A 21,813-nucleotide genomic window follows, 5' to 3' on the forward strand; every position below is an offset into this window, starting at 1 on the left:
GATAGTGGAATCTGCGTATATCCAACTTTACTAGGTAATGCCAAACAGTTTTTCCAAGTGACTGTACTAATTTGCTCCCATAAACTGCACATGGAGTTCCAGTTGCTTCACCTCCTTTCCACCCCTCCCCCCGCCTTTTTTTGTTTTTTGTTTTTTTGTTTTAGCCACGTGATGGGTCTGTAGTGGTATTGCATTGTGGTTTTAATTTCCATAAAATGAGGCTATATACCTTTTCATGTGTCCACTGGATATCCTGTTTTGTGAAGTCTTTTGCCCATTTTTCTGTTGAATTGTCTTCCTTTTTTAAAAAATTGATTTGTAAGAGTTCTTTATATATTCTGGCTATGCCTCTTATTGGAGGCATGTACCATAGATATCTTCTCCCACTCTGTAGTTTTCCCTTTTATTCTCTTAATAGTGTCTTTGGATAAATATAAATTCTTAAAAGTAATATAGTCCCAAGTATCACTATGTTTACTTTGTGATTAAAGGTTTTTATTTGTCTTAAGATATCTTTGCTGATCTTACACTTAGATTCATTATTCATCTGGAATTTGATTTTCATGTATGGTTTGAGAGTAGGAGTCAGTATTCGTTTTTTTCCATGTAGATATGTAATTGACCTAGCATTTATTGAGAAAACCCTCCTTTCAAGGTAGAGTTTTTTTTTTTTTTAACAGATGGAAAATAATAAAACATGTTTACGTGTTGATAAGAATGATCTAGGTCTATTGATGGAGTAGGAGTGGGATAGGATAAGTGAGGAAAGGGAGCTAGAGTGTGGAACCCATAGCATAGATAGAACATTTGCTTTTCTTTGAAAGGAGTGTACTTTTATTGTAAGGGGAAGAAATGAGGAAAACTGACAAGTGCAAATGCAAGTTGGTTTATAAATTTGACTGTGAAAAGATGAAAGAATTCCTTCTGTGTGTTTTTCTTTTGTTCAGGAGATGAGGGTGAGTCCTGAGAGGGTAGGTCAAGGAGGGAAGGGTTGTGGAGTTTGAAAGCCATTTGTTTGTATGTGTGAGTGCTTACTTGCTAGTGTGTTCTCGTGCATGCTTACACGCTCGCTCTTTTCTCTCTCTTTCACTGTATTTAATACATTCAAATTCAGTAAGAGAGAACCTGATTCGTTAAGTTAGTCACTCCCCAGTGCCCCAGTGCCATACAGTTAGTCACTATCCAGTATAAAAAAATCAGTTGCCATTGAGTCAGTTCCAACTCATGGCGACCCCATGTATGTCACAGTAGAACTGCTCCACAGAGTTTTCAATGGCTGATTTTTTGGAAGTAGATCACCAGGCCTTCCTTCCAAGGCACCTCTGGGTGGACTCAAACCTCTAAACTTTTGGTTAACCCGATCCCATTAATTGTATGTACCACCCAGGGACTCCACTATCCAATACAGAGCCTTCTTTTTGGGTAGAACTCTTAAACCAGATTTCGTAATAGGCCATTGGCTTGCCCAGAAAGTTCACTTTGAGTTAGATGTCCTTCTCTAATCCAGTTAACTGTGAGCCAGGGGAAATGGAGGAAACACATGGTATAAAACACAGTGACTTACTCAAATCACCACTGTTTTTTTTGTTCAGAAGGAAACACCTCTTTCTTGGCTTCATGAACAAAAGTCCCACGATTCACGCAGAGTGGTCCAATTTGGGTGATATGAATCAATCAATATAGCTAGGTGGGTGGAAAACACTGATTAGTCAGACTTGGGCCTTATGTCCATCCCTGCATCCCCTGGAACAGAGCCAGGCTTACTTCAATAATGTGCTGATTGTGGTGGAAGGGTGTTTCCGAGAAAAATTGGATTGCTCTTATCAGAGAAAGGATGAGGATTGCTCATATCCGAAAAAGGGTGGAATGACTCTCAGGTGAATAAAAATATATTGTAATATAATAGACAGAAGCATTTGTAGCCCCTTGATCTTTAAAGGAGTATAATGATTGTCTTTTGTAAAGTCAGAGAAAAACCAAAGCAATTGGTTTTATCCTTCAGAATTTGTCTTTACTCTAAGCCCTGCTGGCATAGTGGTTAAGACCTTGGCTGCTAACCAAAAGGTTGGCAGTTCAAAGCTCCTTGGAAACGCTATGGGGCAATTCTACCCTGTCCTATAGGGCCGCTGTGAGTCAGAATCGACTCAGTGGCAACGGGTTTGGTTTTTGTTTTTTTATTAATCCTTATCTTTGACTTAGTAGCATCACTACCACAGTGGATCGTGGGTATTTCCTTTCAGCTTGTATCTCTTCCTTCTTTGCCTAACATTAAGTTTTTGTTCAAAGAACTTGAGAGAAATACTTAGAATAGCTTGTGGTAGGGTGTCTGGGGAAGATATTATTCTGAAGTATAAATTATTCATCATAAGAGGATACTTTTGCAGACTGACAATGGACCAGAGTATTTGCCAGACTTTTCTTAATGTTTGACTTTAAACACAAAGAGCATAAAAAATTGTATCTTTTATAATACAATTGAAAGTAGTATACAGTGCTCGTAGGATAGGCTCACTTTCTACCGAAATCTCTTTTGTAATAGCACGTCTAACCTTGTTTCTTAGATTGAATCAGTGGGATAGCATTGAGGGACAGGAAAATAATAAAATATCTCCAGATTCTAAACCAGTTTCCTCAGGTTTAGGGCTATAGTTATTTAGCAGTAGAAGAGTTTGGCTATCATCAAGTAAGCCTATGACTCTGAAATATCAATCTTTGTCACTTAGATTTTAAAAAGGCACTAGAACCGAATAGAAAAATAAGCATCTTTGTATTATCTTATGATTTGCCCTTAAGTAAGAAAAAAGGAAGAAGAGCCAAATAGAAAAATGTCTTTGCGCTATCTTTTACTTTGTTGACATATACTGACTTCTTAAGTAACAGCCTCTGAATTTGGGAAGAAGATAAATGTATGTTTGATTTTCAAAGCTCTGTAATGAAAACTTTTTTCCTGTTAACAGTTTATTTTGTGGGAGCTTATAGCCCTTTATAGCCCTAGTGTAAGGAGCTCTGGTGGCACAATGGTTAAATGTTTGGTTGCCATTCAAAAGATTGGTGGTTTGAACCTGCCAGCAGCTCCATGGGAGAAAAGACCTGGTGATCTCTTCCCATAAAAATTACGGTCTAGGAAACCCTACTCTGTCATGTAGGGTTGATCTGAGTCAGAACTGACTCAATGGCAAACAGCAGTAATAGCCTTAGTATGGACAGGAATTATCCTGACTTTATTCTCCATAAACCTAGGGCACCTTGATTGATTAGTGCTTTCCAGGGTGTTAGTTAGCATCATTTAAAACACATTGGTTACATTGGCATTGTATCCTCTTCTTTCTCTGTGATTGAAAGCATTCAACTGTCTTTTCTTGCCTAACTCTCCACAACACAGTCTCTGATCATTTTTAAGTACTTCATTTTTAACTGTGAAAAGTGAGCCAAAAAGATATTTGAGTAACATTGCACCATGATACAGGGAGGCTGAAACAAATAAATAGAATTCAGGTGATTTTTAGATGATTCCGGGCACAGAAGAAAACTTCTAAATTTATTTATTGTAAATTTGGCTTTTTTTTTTGTATACAATTCTATGAATTTCTTAAAACTTTATTGTGGGAAAATTTATATAACAAAAATTGCCATTTTGCCATTTTTAAGTGTAAAATTTAGTGAAATTACCTATTCACTATACTGTGCAACCATCACCACTGCCTGTTTCCAAAAGTTTTTCATCACTCCAAACAAAGTCTTTACCCCGTAAGCAATAACTATCCACTTTCCTCTTTTCCTAGCCCCTGGTAACCACTAATAAATGTTTGTCTTTATGCATTTGCCTATTCTGGGTATTTCATATAAGTGGAATCTTATAATATTTGTCTTTTTGTGTCTGACTTATTTTACTTGTTTTAAAGGTTCATCTATGTTGTAACATGTATCAGAACTTAATTTCTCTTCATGGAATTAACAATGAGAAAGATTTATCATCTTTCTCAACAAAATGAACCCAGATACCATGGTTCATTGGTTGGTTAATTCAGTGGTTCAGCGACATCATCAAGGATTGGGGTTCCTTCCATATTTCTGTTCTTAAACACTTTCACCCTTTTCCTTTCTGTCTCTGTAGACAAGATTAACACTCAGACGCAGCAGAAATTATCTGTTACTGTGGGTTTCCTAGACCTGTTCTAGACCGGCCTACAGAGTTCCTCTTGTATCTCATGGTCAGAATCACATTGCCTGCATAATGTGAATCACTGCTATGGAAATCAGTACTAATATTATTGATGAAAATGAATTAAAGGTAGGGAGACTAGATGGGGAATTGTTACAGTAGTCTAGGTAAGAGAGGATGATAGCCCAGAACTAATATAGCAGGAATGGAGATTTATAGCACTTGGGAAATGATTGCCTTAAAGATTGACTGCTTAAGATAGCTATATGTTTCTGACAGGTTTTTAATAGTTAAATTTTCTGTTTCAAATCAAGACTTTGTATCACCTCCTTTCCCTGAATTATTGGTATTATGTATTTTTCAAATACCAAAAAAAAAAAAAAAAAAACCTGTTGCCATCGAGTCAATTCTGACTCAGAGCAATCCTATAGGACAGAGTAGAACTGCCCCATAGAGTTTCCAAGGAGCACCTGGTGGATTTGAACTGCTGACCTTTTGGTTAGCAGCTGTAGCACTTAACCACTATACCACCAGGGTTTCCTTTTCAAGTACAGTTGTCTTTAAACAATTTTAAAGTTTGTATTGACTGTGTACAAGGCACTGTTAGGTACTACAGATTAAAAGAAGAAAAAACAAACACGGAGATGTAGTCCTTAACCTTAAGGAACCTAAGCTCACTTTATAGGAGTAGAGCATATATGTAAAAATCAGTAATAAAAGATACTTTAAGTTTATAGCAAAATTAGATTCTAATAATATAAAATACAAGATTGTAAATGATCTTAACATGTTATTATATGGATATGCCTTTAAAACTTTTTTAACAGTAATTACATTTCTGAAGGGTTTTTAATAGGTGAGCTGCATTTTAGGTGCATAAGGATGTTTGCCATTACACATTTATCATACATAATTCTATAAACTGAGTAATTTTCTTTGGATTCCTTTTTCTTTTAAAATAGTGCTTCTCAGTGGCTGTGGGAAGAGGTGCTGTTGCTCTTTAGCTTGAGTCAGTTTTTTGTTGTGTACGGTTGTCCCTTATATTTCACAGAGTTCGTTATCCCTGACCTCTTCCTACTAAATGCCTGTAGTGTCTCCCATACGTTGTTATAATTAAAACACTCCCAAATGTGCCCAGATACCCTGATGGGGTCCAACCCACTGCCATCGAGTCGATTCCGACTCATAGCGACCCTACAGGACAGAGTAGAACTGCCCCATAGAGTTTCCAAGGAGTGCCTGGCAGATTCAAACTGCTGACCTCTTGGGTAGCAGCCGTAGCGCTTAACCACTACGCCACCCTGTTTGGGGTAGTGGTGGGCAATACTGCCCTCAATTGAAGATCACAGTTTTAAAATACGTGCTTCATTTGATTGAATGTCTACATATATATTGAAACCCTGGTGACATAGTGGTTATAAGTGCAGAGATGTCCATGTCTTATACTCCTTAGTAATCGTGTACCAACTGAAAACTTACTCAATTTTCTCCTTAAATCCCATTAAATGATAATAAAGATAAGACAAAAGAATAAATCTACAAGGTTAAAAAGAACAAGAGTGGAGACAAGAGCAAATGAAAGACTTCGAGAAAGTTTTGAAAGCTGGGAAGCAAATATACAAAAAAAAATCTGATTTTACAAAGCTAAACTGATATAAGCAAAGTTCAGACCTAATGCTATAACTGGGAAGGGAAAAAACAAAAAACAGGCTGAATTGTGCTAAAGAACACCAGGAAGGCACAGGAATTGTAGGCACAGGTAGCTCTGAACGAATAAGTATGAGGTTTGACTAAGAACATTAGAGTCTGAAAAATTTGTGTAAGGAGTGAGCTCTGCTGGTGCAATGGTTAAGCACTCGGCTGCTAACCAAAAGATCAGCAGTTCGAACCCACCAGCCACTTCATGGGAGGAAGATGTGGCAGTTTGGTTCCATAAAGATTTGTAGCCTTGGAAATCGTTTGGGGCAGTTCTGCTCTGTCTTGTAGGGTTGCTATGAATCAGAACCGACTTGACTGCAGTGGGTTTACATAAGAAGTAAAATCCATTCCAGATCCTCTGCTTCAGCCCATGCATCTGAGCTATTGCTCTTCTTCTGTCCTAGAAGACAGAAGGTTTAGCATCTGAACAAAGCTTAACAGAAGGACAGGGACAGCTGAGGGTACATGTGATACACCAGTATGGAAATGGGATTAAATGGGAGTACACATATTAAATGGTGAGACCTCACCCAGCTTCCTTCCCACACTTAGCCTAAGAGAATAGACCTAAGGATTCTGTCACCTGGGGACACCAGTGAAACAGCCCAGCCAGTTTTCATGCTGCATTAGAGCCTGCTTGTTGTTAACCCTTGCTATTATGATTAATGCAGAAATAAATATCATCATACATGTCTTTTTGTATATTTGTCAGAACTTATCCTAGGACAGTATCTGTTAACTTTTTAATAACCATAACCCACAGTAAGAAGTAATTTTATATCATAATATAGGCTAACACACACACCACCATATATATTTGTATATATACATATATAATTGGAACAAAATAAAACTACGCCGTTAGTATATAGATACACTCTCATAATTTAGCTTATTAAAAAAAAAAAGTTGGCCTTATTCCACCTAACTGATTTTGTGACCTATTAATGAGCTGGGAAATTTGAAATATATAGAAGTGAATTAGTATATATGGAAAGTACATATAGAATAGAATACATAGAGATGAATACGTATAGGAGTAGAATTCCTGGGCCTAAGATTTATTCATCTTCAGCATGAATGAATATTACAAGCTAACTATGTAGAGTCATTGTTCCAAATTACACTTCTACCAGCAATGTATAAAATGTTCCAATTTGTGTTTCCAGACTCTTACCCATCTGTTAAGAAAGGGCATCTGTGACAGACACTGTACTATGCTGACCCAATCTTTGTTTCCAAGTCTTTTCTTTCTTCCTGTCTCAACTGTGGAAGCCTTAAAAAGTAAGAACTTAAATTCCGCAGCTTTTTTGCAGTTAGGGGTAACCATGTGATCCACTTCTGGCCATTGAGACGCATGATGCTTGGAATGTAGTCTGTAAGTATAACAGCCATGTAGATGAAAGCCATAGGCTAAGAATGACAGTGTATGAAAACAGGAGCAGCTCAGGACATTGATGACATTGTGTAAGTTATGTAGACTCTCTTGATTATCTACTAATGGATTTAACATGTGATAAAAATAAACCCTTATCTTTTTAAGCCAGACTTACGGGATTTGTGGGTTTTCTTTCCTGTGCATTGCCTATTCATCTTACATTAGTTAGCTTGGACTAAGATGTGCTGTAGAAACAGATGACCCCAAAAGTTAAGTGGTTTATAATAACAGACATTTATTTTTCATTCACATATGTGTCAGCTGCAGGTTGACTTCAGCTTCACTTTATGTCTACTTTATTCTGGGACTCAAGCTGGAAGAGAAAGATAAAAGGAAGAACCATATGATGGCTCTTAAAGATTTGCCTTAGAGATGTCATGCTTTATTTGTGCTCACATTTCATTGGCTAAAGCAAGTCAGATGACCAAGCTTGATATCCACGGGAAAGGGAAGTGTAATCCTCTACAGGGAGGTCAGTGAATAATTGGGACAATGAATAATACAGCCTACCACAATATCCTTTGCTTTTTGTTCTTAACAGTTTGTAAACGTATTTTATACAATGTGGGCTGGGCTTTTACACTTAGGTCTGTAATCCATTTTGAATTAATTTTTGTATATGATCTGAGGTAGAAGTCAGGGTTCTCTTTTTTCCTACATAGGTACCCATTCATTTCGGCACCATTCGATGAAAGGACTTAACTTTCTCTGTTGGATTGCTTTGGCACCTTTATTGAAAACGAAATGACCATTTAAGTGTAGGTCTATCTCTGAGCCCATTATTCACTTCGTTGATCTATCTGTTGAACCTTATGTCGGTACCACACCATCTTAATTAAGTAAGCCTTGAAATCAGGTAATGAAAGTTGCCCATCTTTGTTCTCTTTTTCATGATTGCTTTGGATAGCGTAGGTCCTTTGCAATTCCGTATTGAGCCTTCTAATCTATGAACATGATTTATCTCTCTGTTTATGCCTTCTTTAATCCTAACGATGTTTGTAGTTTTCAGCAGAGATCTTGTACCTCCTTTGTGTTAAGTTTATTCCTAAGTATCTTATGTTTTTGATGCTAATTACAGGTAGAATGTTTAAAATTTATTTTCTAGTTTGCTGCTAATTTGTAAAAATACAGCTGAGTTTTGTCTGTAACTTCTGATGAACTTTTAGGTTATTTACATTATTTTACTATTGCAAATAATGCTGCAATGAATATTCTTGAATCATTTCTAGATACGCTTATAGATGTTATATGATATGTAATATAGATCTTTAATCTTTCTGTAATTTATTACTCTCACAATTCATACCCATCATTATTAGATCTAGTTTTAAATAATTTTTCCTAGAATTTTTCAAAAAATACCAAAAGGAATAAAGAAAAAATTCCAAGTACAATTGCGTGGCTCTGCCACCCAGAGAAAACCAGAGTTAACAAGATAGTATATATTTCCTTAGTCTTTTTCCTAAAGATGTATGTATTTTATTTAGTTGAGATTATAAACAAAAAAAAGAACCCCGTTGCCATTGAGTCAATTCTGGTTAATATGCTGTATATGACTTATAAGGCATTGGTGGTTCAGCGGTAGATTCTCGCCCTCCTTGCAGGAGACCTGGGTTTGACTCCCAGCCAGCGCACCTCATGCACAGTCACCACCATTCTCTTAGTCGAGGCTTGCGTGTTGCTATGATGCTGAACAGGTTTTAGTGGAACTTCCAGACTAAGACAGACTAGGAAGAAAGGCCTGGCAGCCTCCTTCCAAAAAGCAGGCAGTGAAACTCTATGAATCACACAGTCCAGTCTGAAACTGATCATGTGGATGGAACAGGGTAGTGTTCCGTTCTGTCGTGCATGAATCGGGTTGACTCAATGGCAGCTAACACCACCGACAACAATTTTATAATTACCTTATTATGTAAGCATTTTCAAATGTAAAAGTTGTAAACATGTTCTTAGTGACTATATTCTGTTGAGTGGATTTACCATAATTTACTTAATTGGAGTCTAAACAGGAAAATTTTTGTTCACAGTTTTTTCAGAATTTAAAGTTTAAAATTAATTGAACTACTTCTAAATGAATATTAAAGTCATTCTTTTTTTTCTCCATATATTTGAAAATGGACTAGAGGCATACTCTTTCCCCTTAAATTGAAAAAATAACAAAATACCCTTTTCACTTGACTTCTTTATGATAAAAACATTGAAAAATTAAAACCCTTTGTGATTTTGTTTTGTATTTTAATTTTATTGCACTGCAAGTATTTCTTACAGTTTTTCTTTTTTGAGGGAAGTGTAAGTTGTATAATTTTTTAGTTATGAACATCCAATTTATAAACATCCATAAATAATAGTAGAAAAAAAATAATAGTAGAGGTCAGCGAAAAAGAGGAAGACCCTCAATAAGGTGGATTGATGCAATGGCTGCAACAATGGGCTTAAACATAGCAACAATTGTGAGGATGCCACAGGACTGTGCAACTTTTGGGCATTCGTGGCATGTTATAAGTAAATAACTACCTTCCTCACTGAGTATATACTAAAACCAGTTGCCTTTGAATTGATTCTGACTCATGGTGACCGCATGTTTGTCAGAGTAGGACTGTGCTCCATAGGGTTTTCTTTCTGTTATACATAAGGCCGCTGTGAGTCAGAACCAACTTGACAGCACCTAACAACAACATGCATATTAATAACTATTTTTAGCTGAGGTCCAGAAAGAAATGAACCAGTTTAAAATTATTTCAAAAAATGGTTTGTGAACATACAAGGAACTTAGAAATGAAATTTTGGAAGAGGGATCCATTTTATGTTTTAGAATAGAAGAACAATGATGTTTTTACTTAGCTCAGATGTGTCTAGGGTTTGGTAGAGCATTGTTATTTCCTGGGTTTCTCTCTCACAAGATGATTTAAATAGGATTGTGACATCAGATGTTAATCATCCACTCATCCTTGTCCCTGTTCATAATCTTCAAATAGCTTATTGTGAATAAAAGGACTGTGACATCAGAAGAAAATTGGCTATGCCCCTTCTTTCCTTCTCTCTAGTTCTCTTAGGAGTCTCCTATGTAGTAGGTAATGCTAATAATCTCTCCAAAATTGGGTGTTTAACTGAAAATGTACCATCTTTTAAAAGCTCCTGGGTAGAAATTTCATTTGTTTTTAACTTGCACGTGCAGACTCACACATGCACACACAGACACATACATGGTCTCAGAAGACAGAAAAGTCATATAGTCTCATGCTTATTAGGTCTTATACACAATATAGTAAGGAGCTATAATGTTAAAGGTTAAACGAATCTTTTATTTGGTAACATAGTTCTGATACTAGTGATGTATATTTAGCATGTAACTATTTAAAATCATAGATTTCTAGATACTCAGAAGTGCTTTTCACTGTTGTCATTTTCTTTTTTCTAGGACTTTCTTAAATTAATGGCAATGTAAATTGTAAGAATCATCATGAACTGCTGGAAGTTCCATCTTTTCACAGAAAAATATGAGAGAATTTTAGTTTATATTAAAAAAAAAACTTTAGTCCCTCTTAGAACTAATGTCCTGGTAGGGAGAGCATACTGAATTTGAATTAGATTCTTGTGATAAGTGGGAAGCAACCTTTATAACAATATTGAGTAATATTTTAAACGTATCTGTTGTAATTTTTATGTATATAAACTTTTGTTTAAAATTGACCAATTTTAACCAAACATTTTTTCTAGTGAAGTAAAGTATCCCTTAACTACAGAAACTATACTTACACATACCAGCAGTGAACTTGGGTTTGGATTGATCGATTGATGAGTTCCCTTGTAAATTACAGAAATTTCATTTTCTATTAGTGAGAAAACTTAGTGGAAATAAAAGGCTAACACAGATTTAATCTGTTTTAAATTTTAGTTTTTGCCTGGTATGTGTATGTGTTTGTGTGTGTGTATTTTAATATATGTGTATTGGGCTTAGTTTAAGTAACTAGTTTCTAGGAGTATTCAGAAATTAAATGAATTGATGTAATCATACCTATATAGTTGGAAGGAGAAATTGCCTCATAACTTGGACTTGCACAATCATCCGTCACTTATCTGGTGGCCAGATTTTGAACACCTTCGACAATCCTAAGGTTATGAACCAATAAACAAGTAGAAAAGGTCTGAAAAAACTGAGTAAAGAACAAATATGTATTAACTGTCTTCTGTGTTTCAGGGAAACTTGGTGGCGTAGTGGTTAAGTGCTACAGCTAGTAACCAAAGGGCCGGCAGTTCGAATCCGCCAGGCACTCCTTGGAAACTCTATGAGGCAGTTCTACTCTGTCCTGTAGGGTCGCTGTGAGTCGGAATCGACTCGACGGCACTGGGTTTGGTTTTTGGTTTGGTATGTGTTTCAGAGGAGCCCTATAGTGCAGTGGTTAAAGTGCTCGGCTGCAGACCAAAAGGTTGGCGGTTCAAATGCGCCAACCACTCTCCAGGAGAAAAATGTGGCAGTCTGCTTCTATAAAGATTTACAGCCTCGGAAACCCTATGAGGCAGTTCTACTGTGTCCTATAGGGTCACTATGAGTTGAAATTGACTTGCCAGCAGTGGTTTTGGTGGGTTTTCTATGTTTCAGACATTGTGCTAAATACTTACAGTTTTATTTAAGTATCACAATGATTCATGCCTTTTCTACGACCAAGGAAAAAATGCAGAGAGATTAACATAAAGATTAGAATACAAATCTTTTCTACTCCAATTTTAGAGCATTTTTTATAGTGGCGTAGTGGTTAAGAGCTACAGCTGCTAACCAAAAGGTTGGCAGTTCGAATCCACCAGGCACTCCTTGGAAACTCTATGGGGCAGTTCTGCTCTGTCCTGTAGGGTCACTATGAGTCGGAATTGACTCGACGGCAGCAGGTTAAGGTTTTTTTTTGGTATGTCAGGGGTTCTTAAGACAACCTTTAGGTTCGATGATTCTCTGGAACAACTCACAGGACTCGGCATATCTCCTACCCACTGCTAAGATTTATTACAGCAAAAGGATACAGAGCAAGATCAGCAAAGGGGAAGGTTCATGGGGTGAAGTCCAGAGGAAACTGGCGCAAACTGCCAAGAGTCTTCTCCCCATGGAGTCACACAAGAAGTGCCTAATTCCTCCAGCATTGGATCTGACAGCACATGTGAAATGTTGCCTAAGAAGGAAGCTCATTAGAGACTCAATGCCTGAGGTTGTTATTGAGGTTTGTCACGTAGGCAGCTTTGCCTAGCAAGTACCAAAGCTCCATATTTCCAGAAGAAAACTAAATGTTGAGTTTTAGCTACATGGTGTATGCAAGCAGTTTAGATATAGTGCATCCCTCTTATCAGTTAGGGAATGGTTGAAGCCCTTTTGAAATCCAAGTTCTCAGACATTAGCCAAGCAGGGCCAAGGATAATAGTCTTGGGCCTGCTGTATTAACTCTTACCACCACTTGGCCTTTGGCCAAGTTATCTCTACAGCAAAATTATCAGTAGGACCCCACGCAACAGGGTGAGACCAGCCTGAAGTATTGATCTGTTATGTCATTTAGATGTCCTAGATTTTGCCACTTAAATTCTACTGATGATAAAGGTCCATCTTAGGAAACCAAGTGGCTTCATCCTTAAGTTTCTGTATTAACCATATTAACTTTTTTTACCTGGTCTGAGGCATCAGTTCAGGCATGACAGAACTCTAGCTGCTATACTGAGAGTGATCTGAATGCCTTTCAGGCTTGAGGTAGTGTGACATAGGATACACACAAGAAGTATTATCCCAGAGCAGAGTACCCCAGGAAGCAAAGGGTTTACAATTGTTACAAATGTCCCAAGCAGGACATACATTAGTGAGACAGTGCAGGTTAAAAGAGCCCTCAAAGTGGCCTCCCACTGTGAGGTTTCCCTCCCTGGTGCTTCTAGCCATTAGAAATGTTCTGTGTGGGAAGTACCAGAGCTGGGGCCATCCTCTGCTGTCTCATAGTCGGCACTGTCAGGTATGATCATAGCACAGTAGTTAGTTTGAATTCAGCTGCTCTTACCAAAAACCAAACCCATTGCCATCAAGTCGATCCTTACTTAGAGCGACCCTATAGGACAGAGTAGAACTGCCCCATTGGGTTGCCAAGGAGCAGCTAGTGGATTTGAACTGCAGACCTTTTGGTTAGCAGCCAAGCTTGTAACCACTGTGCCACCAGAGCTTATAAAAAAAGATTAGTAGGAAAGGCAGCATAAGGAGTTTTCCTTAAGGAAGAGGGGAAAGTATTTAAGAACAGATCCAAAAAAGAAAGATCATTAATGCCCTTTCCCATGTGCTCCAGGTGCTGGGTGTTTTATTTTGTCTCTGTTGTTAGAAAATCAGTGTGTCCCATTTAGCAATCATAACTTTGCATATTTTTCAAATATCCCCTATTTTCATGAAGACCTTCCATCCGGAAAGGTTGAGTGCAAGAGGGACAAAAGCATTCTCATAGAAAAACACTTAAAAATAATTTGACCAGAAAGACACATCATGTTCAGAAATTGGTCGGAATGAAATCCTGAATTTTCAAAAAATTTCAAAATGGGTTTATATACCACCCCTTCATTCTCATCAGTTATGTAGTATGAAGCCTAGAATAGATCCCTTTACAGAGATAGCTTCATTTAATAAATTGCCTTACTAGAGTAGGCATACCAAGAGAAAGGTGAGGGAAGAAGAGTCAGGCTGTCAATTCATTGTCATAAATTACAACTAGTCTGGAAACCTGAATACAAGTCAGCAGCAGTGAGATATCTCCTAGAGGGGGTCCAGAGTCAGATCAGTCAGGTGTAGGTAAAGGGATCACACTTTAATATTCCCTCCCCCAACTTTACCTCTTGACAGGAATCAGAAGTTAGGAATGCGTTTAGCCTCTGTATCAGAAACATAGAGTCCATCAGCAGGCCAGTCTCAGGTGGTCGCATCAGAGAATTAGCCCTTTCCTGTGGGCATCGCAAGTGATCCACACAGTCCAGCCATCATCCATTATGTTTTCATAGTTTAGGCCCCCACAAAAACAAAAAAAACCATTGCTGTCAAGTTAATTCCGACTCATAGCAGCCCTATAGGATAGAATAGAACTGCCCCATAGGGCTTCCAAGGAGCGCCTGGTGGATTCAAATTGCTGACCCTTTTGTTAGCAACTGAGCTCTTAACCACTGCGCCACCAAGGCTCCTAGGGCAGTAAATCTGCAGCAGTTCAGAGTCTGAGTTCTGTTCATTGAACCTATACCTGCTTTCTTTTCAGCACACCTTGTGCCGAGGCTGGAACAGCCCATATCACACAATATCAGGTTTGAGCTTAGAGTCAGGTGCAGGCAGTTAGGATCTGTGACTTCAGGATTCAAAAAAATCCAGCAACCCCTCTTCTGCAGCTGCAAAACCGAGACACTGCAAGGCCAGATAGCTGTCTTCCAAGTCCAAGTGACAAGGCCATTTTGTCTCAGTGGTCTTAGAGTCCAGATTGACCCGTTCACAGATATACACATCTGCTGGAACGTCTTCAGACTGTAAGGGTCAGATATCTGATTTCATAAGAGCTCATTAGCAACTAAAAACTGCTTTTTAAACCTCTAGAAGTGTATTTCCATCTAGAGATTGCCCCTCTCTTTTTGCTGTCTCCCTTTTTCTAGAGGCTCCAGTGGGCAAAGATCATTAGTTAGCACACTTACCAGTACCTGTTTCTAATATTCAAAGAATTAAAAAAATTTTTTTTATTGTGCTTTAAGTGAAAGTTTACAAATCAAGTCAGTCTCATACAAAAATTTATATACTTCTTGCTGTATACTCCTAGTTGCTCTCCCCCTAATGAGACAGCACACTCCTTCTTTCCACTCTATTTTCATGTCCACTCGGGCAGCTTCTGACCCGCTCTGCCCTCTCGTCTCCCATCCAGACAGGAGCTGCCCACATAGTCTCAGGTGTCTACTTGGTCCAAGAAGCTCACTCTTCACCAGCATCATTTTCTGTCCCATAGTCCAGTCCAATTCCTGTCTGAAGAGTTGGCTTCTAATATTCAAAGAATTTAAATTTCAGTTTGCTCAGTAGTGGCAAAAAGTAAAGGAATTGTGTGTTATTAACAGTTTTTTTTCTTTGCTGTTTTTCCTAATTGGGATATCCTTCTAGCATAAGCGTAATGAGAAGCATGCAACATTTTACATCAGTTTTATCACACATCCAGATGTGATAGCCACAAAATAGCCAGTTTGTAAAAATTTCTTTTTTTTCTAATTGTGAATTTATTTAAATCCCTAGATTAAGTTTAGCATTTACATGGTTAGCATTACAGCTGCAGCAGCCAGGTATGGGGAATATTCTGGCTGGAATGCAAGGGGGAGGGGTAGTAGCAGTAACAGCTGGGGTGAAGAAACTGCTGGAGTATTTCCCCCACCTCCTTTTTTCTTTCGGTTTATCTGAAGCTTTGTTCCATCCCTGGGAGCTGATTTAACCTTTTTTCCCCATTTTTTCTTTCACTTGGAGGAGAGAGCAATGTAAATGCTTAACATTTTTGGCTCACTAAAGCTCACCTTTGGGAAGATATGAGCCCTTTCTCCTGCCATCTGAAGTAGAGAACAAAAACTAGAGGAATTACCTGGCCTGTGCTTCTATTTTCGTGCTCAGTTTAGCCAGTACAGCCAAAAGCATGCAGGGGATCCAGCAAGGCAACTCTCCTGGAGTTGGATTTATCTTTTTCAAATATTATAGGTAATTTTTGCCTCTCATAACAGTATCTCAGCTGCTATTTCATAACATGTGTAACACTGTAGCCACTTCATCACCAAAGGTTCATCATACCCACCCCTTCTCATTTCTTTTCACATTCAGTGCTTTTGCCATATTTTAAAATATGAGTCAAAGTTGGTCTAGCAGATCTCACTTACGATACCAGTGTGTGGGGCAGAGTCCTTAAAGCTATTCCCAGGTTTGATGATTCACTGAAAGGATTGATGGGACTCAACATACAGTTGTACTCACAGCTAAGATTTATTACAGCAAAAGGATACAAAGCAAAAACAACAAATAGGAAAGGCTAATGGGGTGAATTCCAGAGGAAACCAGGTACAGGATTCCAAGAGTTCTGTTCTCATGGAGTCGTACAGTATGTGCCTAATTCCTCCAGCATCAGATTGTGACAACACATGAAATGTTTTCTACCAAAGAACGTCGTTAGAGACAGTCCAAGGTTTTTATTAAGGGTTGGTTTTGTAGGCACCCTTGCCAAGCATGTACCAAAATTCCAGACTCCCAGAAGAAAACCAGATGTTTAGCATAAATTACATTGTGTGTGCAAACAGTTCAGGCACAGTGGGTCCCTCTTATCAGTTAGGGAATGGTGGCCTTAACCAAGGGCCACCCTTGCAAGCAGAACTTTTTTAGTCTCAGACCTGCTGTGCTCACACTTTTCTGCGTAATAGGGTACAACATCAAAGGGAGTTGAAATTGTAGTATTATATAAACTTAGTTTAACTTGATAAATTCTTTTAGATTTCGTTCAGCAGGACAATGAATAAGAAACAGAGCTCCTAGAAGCTAAATAGTCTTATACCCTTACGAAATGTAATACTTGTAGATTTCTCCGCATAACAATGATTTAAAATGAGTACCTCACAATGGGAAATACAGCAAAGCCAGACCCACTGATTTGGAAACAGTGGGGGTCAGAGCAGAGTCATTTAAACAATGCTGTATTACAGCAATTTTGTATTTGTTCTTTGTAGTTAGTTTGAGAAAGCAAATTGTTCTCATATATTTTTGAAAACTTGTATTGAATTTAAATGTACATAGTTATAATAGACATGTCAGGAAACAATTCTGTTCCTTGGAGTGTAAGCATAAAACTCCCAATTACAATTTACTTTTTTAAAAATTTCACACATTTATATTGCTTTCAAACAGTAAACATTAACGATTCACTTCTTTTTAAATTGAGGTAAAATTCACATAACATATAATTAACCATTGACCATTTTAAAGTGTACAATTGAGTGGCATTTAGTACGTTCACAATGTTATGCATCCTCTACTTCCAAGATGTTTTCGTCACCCTAAAAGAAAACTCGATACCCATCGGTAGTCACTCCCCATTCTCTCTCTCCACCCCCATTCCCCTCATCCCCAGATCCTGGCAACCACTGATCTGTTTTCTGCCTCTGTGGATTTAATTACTGTTAAAATTTCATATAAATGAAATAATATTTCAAAGTTTGTCCACATTGTAGTACGTAATTCACTTTTAAGACAGTATTTCACTATAAATTTATAAACTTTCATACATAGTACATAATTTTTATCCTTTTTCTTCAAAACTGAATTATGGTAAAGTATAGGAAGCTTCAGTTTATGACTAAAGGTTTGCCTTTTAGAGCATAAATAGTTTTTATCTTGTTCTCAATTGTATCAACCTTGAGACCTTGACTTTCTAATACCAATATAAAAAGTTCCAGTTTAACATTTTTACTTGTGCTTATTTTTATGAAATAAGGACAATACTGTATTTAAAAATTACAAGGGCAAACACTGCTGAATAGTCAGAGATGCCAAATTTACTGAAGTTAAACTATTCACTGATAGCACCATATAGCACTACCACTAACCCCACAGCACTAGAGCCTGAAATGTCATTTTCAGCCACCGTATGAAATTCTGAATTCAAAATATGGAAAGTAGTTTTGAAAGGGGGGGGCTAAAGTATAATGTAAAACATTTTGAGTAGTTGGAAAGCCAAAAGTATAAAAGCTAACTACTGCCTAAGAAAAATTTCAGCTACCTAAAACATCTACTTATGTGAGGAGTTCTGACTTCTGTGTAATGATTGCAGGTAATGATGTTTTAATAGGAAATAGAAAAGTGCTGTTTCATACAGTAGTTGTATCCCAAGTCTTGATAGTTTTCCAGTTGTGGACCTCATGCTGGCTATTTTCTGTGTTCATTTGCCAGTTTGGCAAAAAGAAGCAGTCAGCTGCTGCCTTTTGTAGCTATTTTCATTTCTTCCTTTCTAAATGCAGTATCCTTTTCCACACTGCGAAAGCTGTGTAGTTATAAAAAGTATCCAAGAGGAGCCAGAATATGTTGGATTGTCTCCTTTTTCTTGGTTACTGGGAAACTTTAGGCAGCTAAACTGCTGCATAGATTTTTTTTTTAATTACTATCGTGACAGTGGAAACCCTGGTGGCGTAGTGGTTAAGTGCTATGGCTACTAACCAAAAGGTTGGCTGTTCAAATCCACCAGGTGCTCCTTGGAAACTCTTTGGGGCAGTTCTGCTCTGTCCTGTCGGAATTGACTCGATGGCGATAAGTTTGGTTTTCTTTTTTTGGTTATAGCTTTCAAGCTACAATAGCAGAGTTGAGTATTTGTAACAGAGACAAAGTCTAAAATATTTACTATCTGTCCCGTGACGGAAAATGTTTGCTGACCCCTACATTATACCATGCTTTCCTTAGAGGTGCTGTGACTTGAGTGCTCATTCAGTAATATAAATTTCAATCTTACTGAAGCATTAGACTTGGAAGAGAACCAATAAGGTAGATCGCCCATAATCTAATGAGAAAGGCAAAATACTGACTAACAACAAGAAGCCATGAATGTTTAGAAGCTTTCGGTATTAAATTTGAAAACATAGGCTAGGATGACTTAAATGTAGTTTTTTTTCTGTTCCTATGATTTTATGCATTATAATTGTAACCATTTCATTTTTTTTTGTGAAGGTAAGTCTAAATTGCTTTTGTTACCTTTTTTTTTTTAGTGAATAGTTAAAACTTCAGTCATGTGTTTATGACATTTAAGCTATACCAAAAAAAAAATTTTTTTTAAGCTATACCAGCAGTTGTTTTAATTAATTTTATACTGAAATAAATCTTTGTTTATAACTAAGTATAATATAGCTTAGGTTTTAAAAAAATGTTATAGTAATAGGACTGAGATCAAGAGATGTATGTTGGGGGTGGGGAGAGGGCAGGGGCATAGGCACCAGCTGTACAGTGAGTAACCTTATAGGAGGGGGTAAGATTCCTCAGTAGATGATAGCCAGTTTGCCATCACATTTCTAAAAAACCAAAAACCAAATCCACTGCCGTCGAGTTGATTCTGACTCATAGAGTTTCCAAGGAGCACCTGGCGGATTTGAACTGCCGACCTCTTGGTTAACAGCTGTAGCATTTAATCACTACGTCACTGGGGTTTCCATCACATATCTAAAGGCTGTCTTTATTGTCAGTCAGTAGATCAAATGCAGTCTTTTTATCTCAGGTCATTTTCCTGAGTGAAACCAAACCCATTGCCGTCCAGTCAATTCCGACTCATAGCGACCCTAGAGGACAAGGTAGGACTGCCCCATAGGGTTTCCAAGAAGCACCTAGTGGATTCGAATCTCTGACCTTTTGGTTAGCAGCTATAGCACTTTACTATGCCAGCAGGGTTTCCTGAGTGAACTATGCCAATTTCATCTTGCTGTAGTACTTCTAATAAGGTTTTTAGTGGTGGTGATGTTAGTTCCTAAAATCTGCATGGACTCTTTAAAACAGCAGTTCTCCAATCTTTGACTTACCAATTTTCACAAGAATAAAGGGGAAAGAGGGGAAGTTAGCATTAAGTAATTTTAACTTTGAAAAATTTATGTATTCATAGCATTTGGGCGAGGGACAAACTGTATCTCATTAAATGCCCCATGAAATTCCAATACTTTAATACCATGATACTCCATAATGTGTGAAAGAGTACCAAATATATTTGATACAGGATTTCAGTGACCATTTTATGGTCAATGTCAGGATAGGCTTTTGGAGTATCTAGTGTATACTTGGAAACCCTGGTGGTGTAGTGGTTAAGTGCTATGGCTGCTAACCAAGGGTTCGGCAGTTCAAATCCACCAGGCGCTCCTTGGAAGCTCTATGGGGCAGTTCTACTCTGTCCTATAGGGTCACTATGAGTCGGAATCGACTCGATGGCACTGGGTTTAGTTTTGGTTAGTGTATGCTTGGAGTCCCTGGGTGGTGCAAATGGTTAACATGCTCGAGTGTAAAGCAGAATGTTGGAGGTTTGAAAGACAGGCCTGGGGATCTACTTTGAAAATCAGCCATTGAAAACCTTACGGAGCACAGCTCTACTCTAACAAACACGGGGTCACCATGAGTCAAAATCGATTTGATGGCAACTAGTTTTAGTATATACTCAGGAAGGCAGTTAATTACTAAAAAAAAGCCACGAATGTTCAAAAGTATTGTTGGGAGTTATTGCTTCAGGGTACTGAATTTCTGTTCGGGATGATAAAAAGCTTTGTAAATAATGGTGGTGAATGTATTTAATGTCACTCAAATGTACACTTGAAAATGGTTAAATGGTAAATGTTATATATATTTTACCACAATACATTTAAAAAAAAAAAAAAAAAACCTTTTACTGTTAAGTCTAAAGTATAGGCTCTCGTTACTGTTGTTTGGTGCCGTCGAGTCGGTTCCAACTCACAGCGACCCTGTGCACAACAGAACGAAATTCTGCCCGGTCCTGCGCCATCCTTACAATCGTTGTTATGCTTGAGCCCATTGTTGCAGCCACTGTGTCATTTCATCTCTTTGAGGGTCCTCCTCTTTTCCGTTGACCCTGTACTTTACCAAGCACGATGTTCTTCACCAGGGACTGATCCCTCCTGACAACATGTCCAAAGCATGTGAGATGCAGTCTTGCCATCCTTTCTTCTAAGGAACATTCTGGTGTACTTCTTCCAAGACAGATTTGTTCATTCTTTTGTTCTGTCCATGGTACATTCAATATTCTTCGCTGACACAATTCAAAGGCGTCAGTTCTCCTTCAGTCTTCTTATTCATTGTCCACCTTTCACATGCATATGATGCGGTTGAAAATACATGGCTTGGGTCAGGCACACCTTAATGTTCAAGGTGACATCTTTCCTTTTTAACACTTAAAAGAGGTCCTTTGCAGCACATTTACCCAGTGCAATGCATCTTTTGATTTCTTGACTGCTGCTTCCATGGGTATTGATTGTGGACCCAAGTAAAATGAAATCCCTGACAACTTCAGTCTTTTCTCCATTTATCATGATGTTGTTTATTGGTCCAGTTGTGAGGATTTTTGTTTTCTTTATGTTGAGGTGCAATCTGTACTGAAGGCTGTGGTCTTTGATCTTCGTTAGTAAGTGCTTCAAGTCCTCTTTGCTTTCAGCAAGCAAGGTTGTGTCATCTGCATAATGCAGGTTGTGAATGAGTCTTCCTTCAATCCTGATGCCTTCTTCTTCTTTATAGTCCATTTTCTCGGATTATTTGCCCAGCATACAGATTGGGTAGGTATGGTGAAAGAATACAACCCTGATGCATACCTTCCCTAACTTTAAACCACTCGGTATCCTCTTGTTCTGTCCGAACAATTTTGCCTCTTGATCTACGCACAGATTCCTCATGAGCACAATTAAATGTTCCAGAATTCCCGTTCTTCACAATATTATCCATAATTTGTTATGATCCACACAGTTGAATGCCTTTGCATAGTCAAGAAAACACAGG

The 21,813-nt window shown here is 37.9% G+C and overlaps 1 protein-coding gene across 5 annotated transcripts in view; it reads left to right on the top strand.

Annotated features, from left to right (window-relative positions):
* The window catches only part of ANKIB1 (ankyrin repeat and IBR domain containing 1), a 163,534-nt gene that overhangs the window by 20,148 nt on the left and 121,573 nt on the right, over positions 1 to 21,813 (top strand). The window contains exon 3 of one of the 5 annotated variants that reach the window (XM_064289976.1): positions 7,560 to 7,770. The exons of the other annotated variants lie outside the window; for them this stretch is intronic. The gene's annotated coding sequence lies outside the window, so the exon portion shown is untranslated. The remainder of the gene's footprint in view (positions 1 to 7,559; positions 7,771 to 21,813) is intronic. 5 annotated transcript variants of the gene reach the window in all.

The sequence above is a fragment of the Loxodonta africana genome, chromosome 8 (assembly GCF_030014295.1).
Source record: "Loxodonta africana isolate mLoxAfr1 chromosome 8, mLoxAfr1.hap2, whole genome shotgun sequence".
NCBI classification, from domain to species: domain Eukaryota; kingdom Metazoa; phylum Chordata; class Mammalia; order Proboscidea; family Elephantidae; genus Loxodonta; species Loxodonta africana.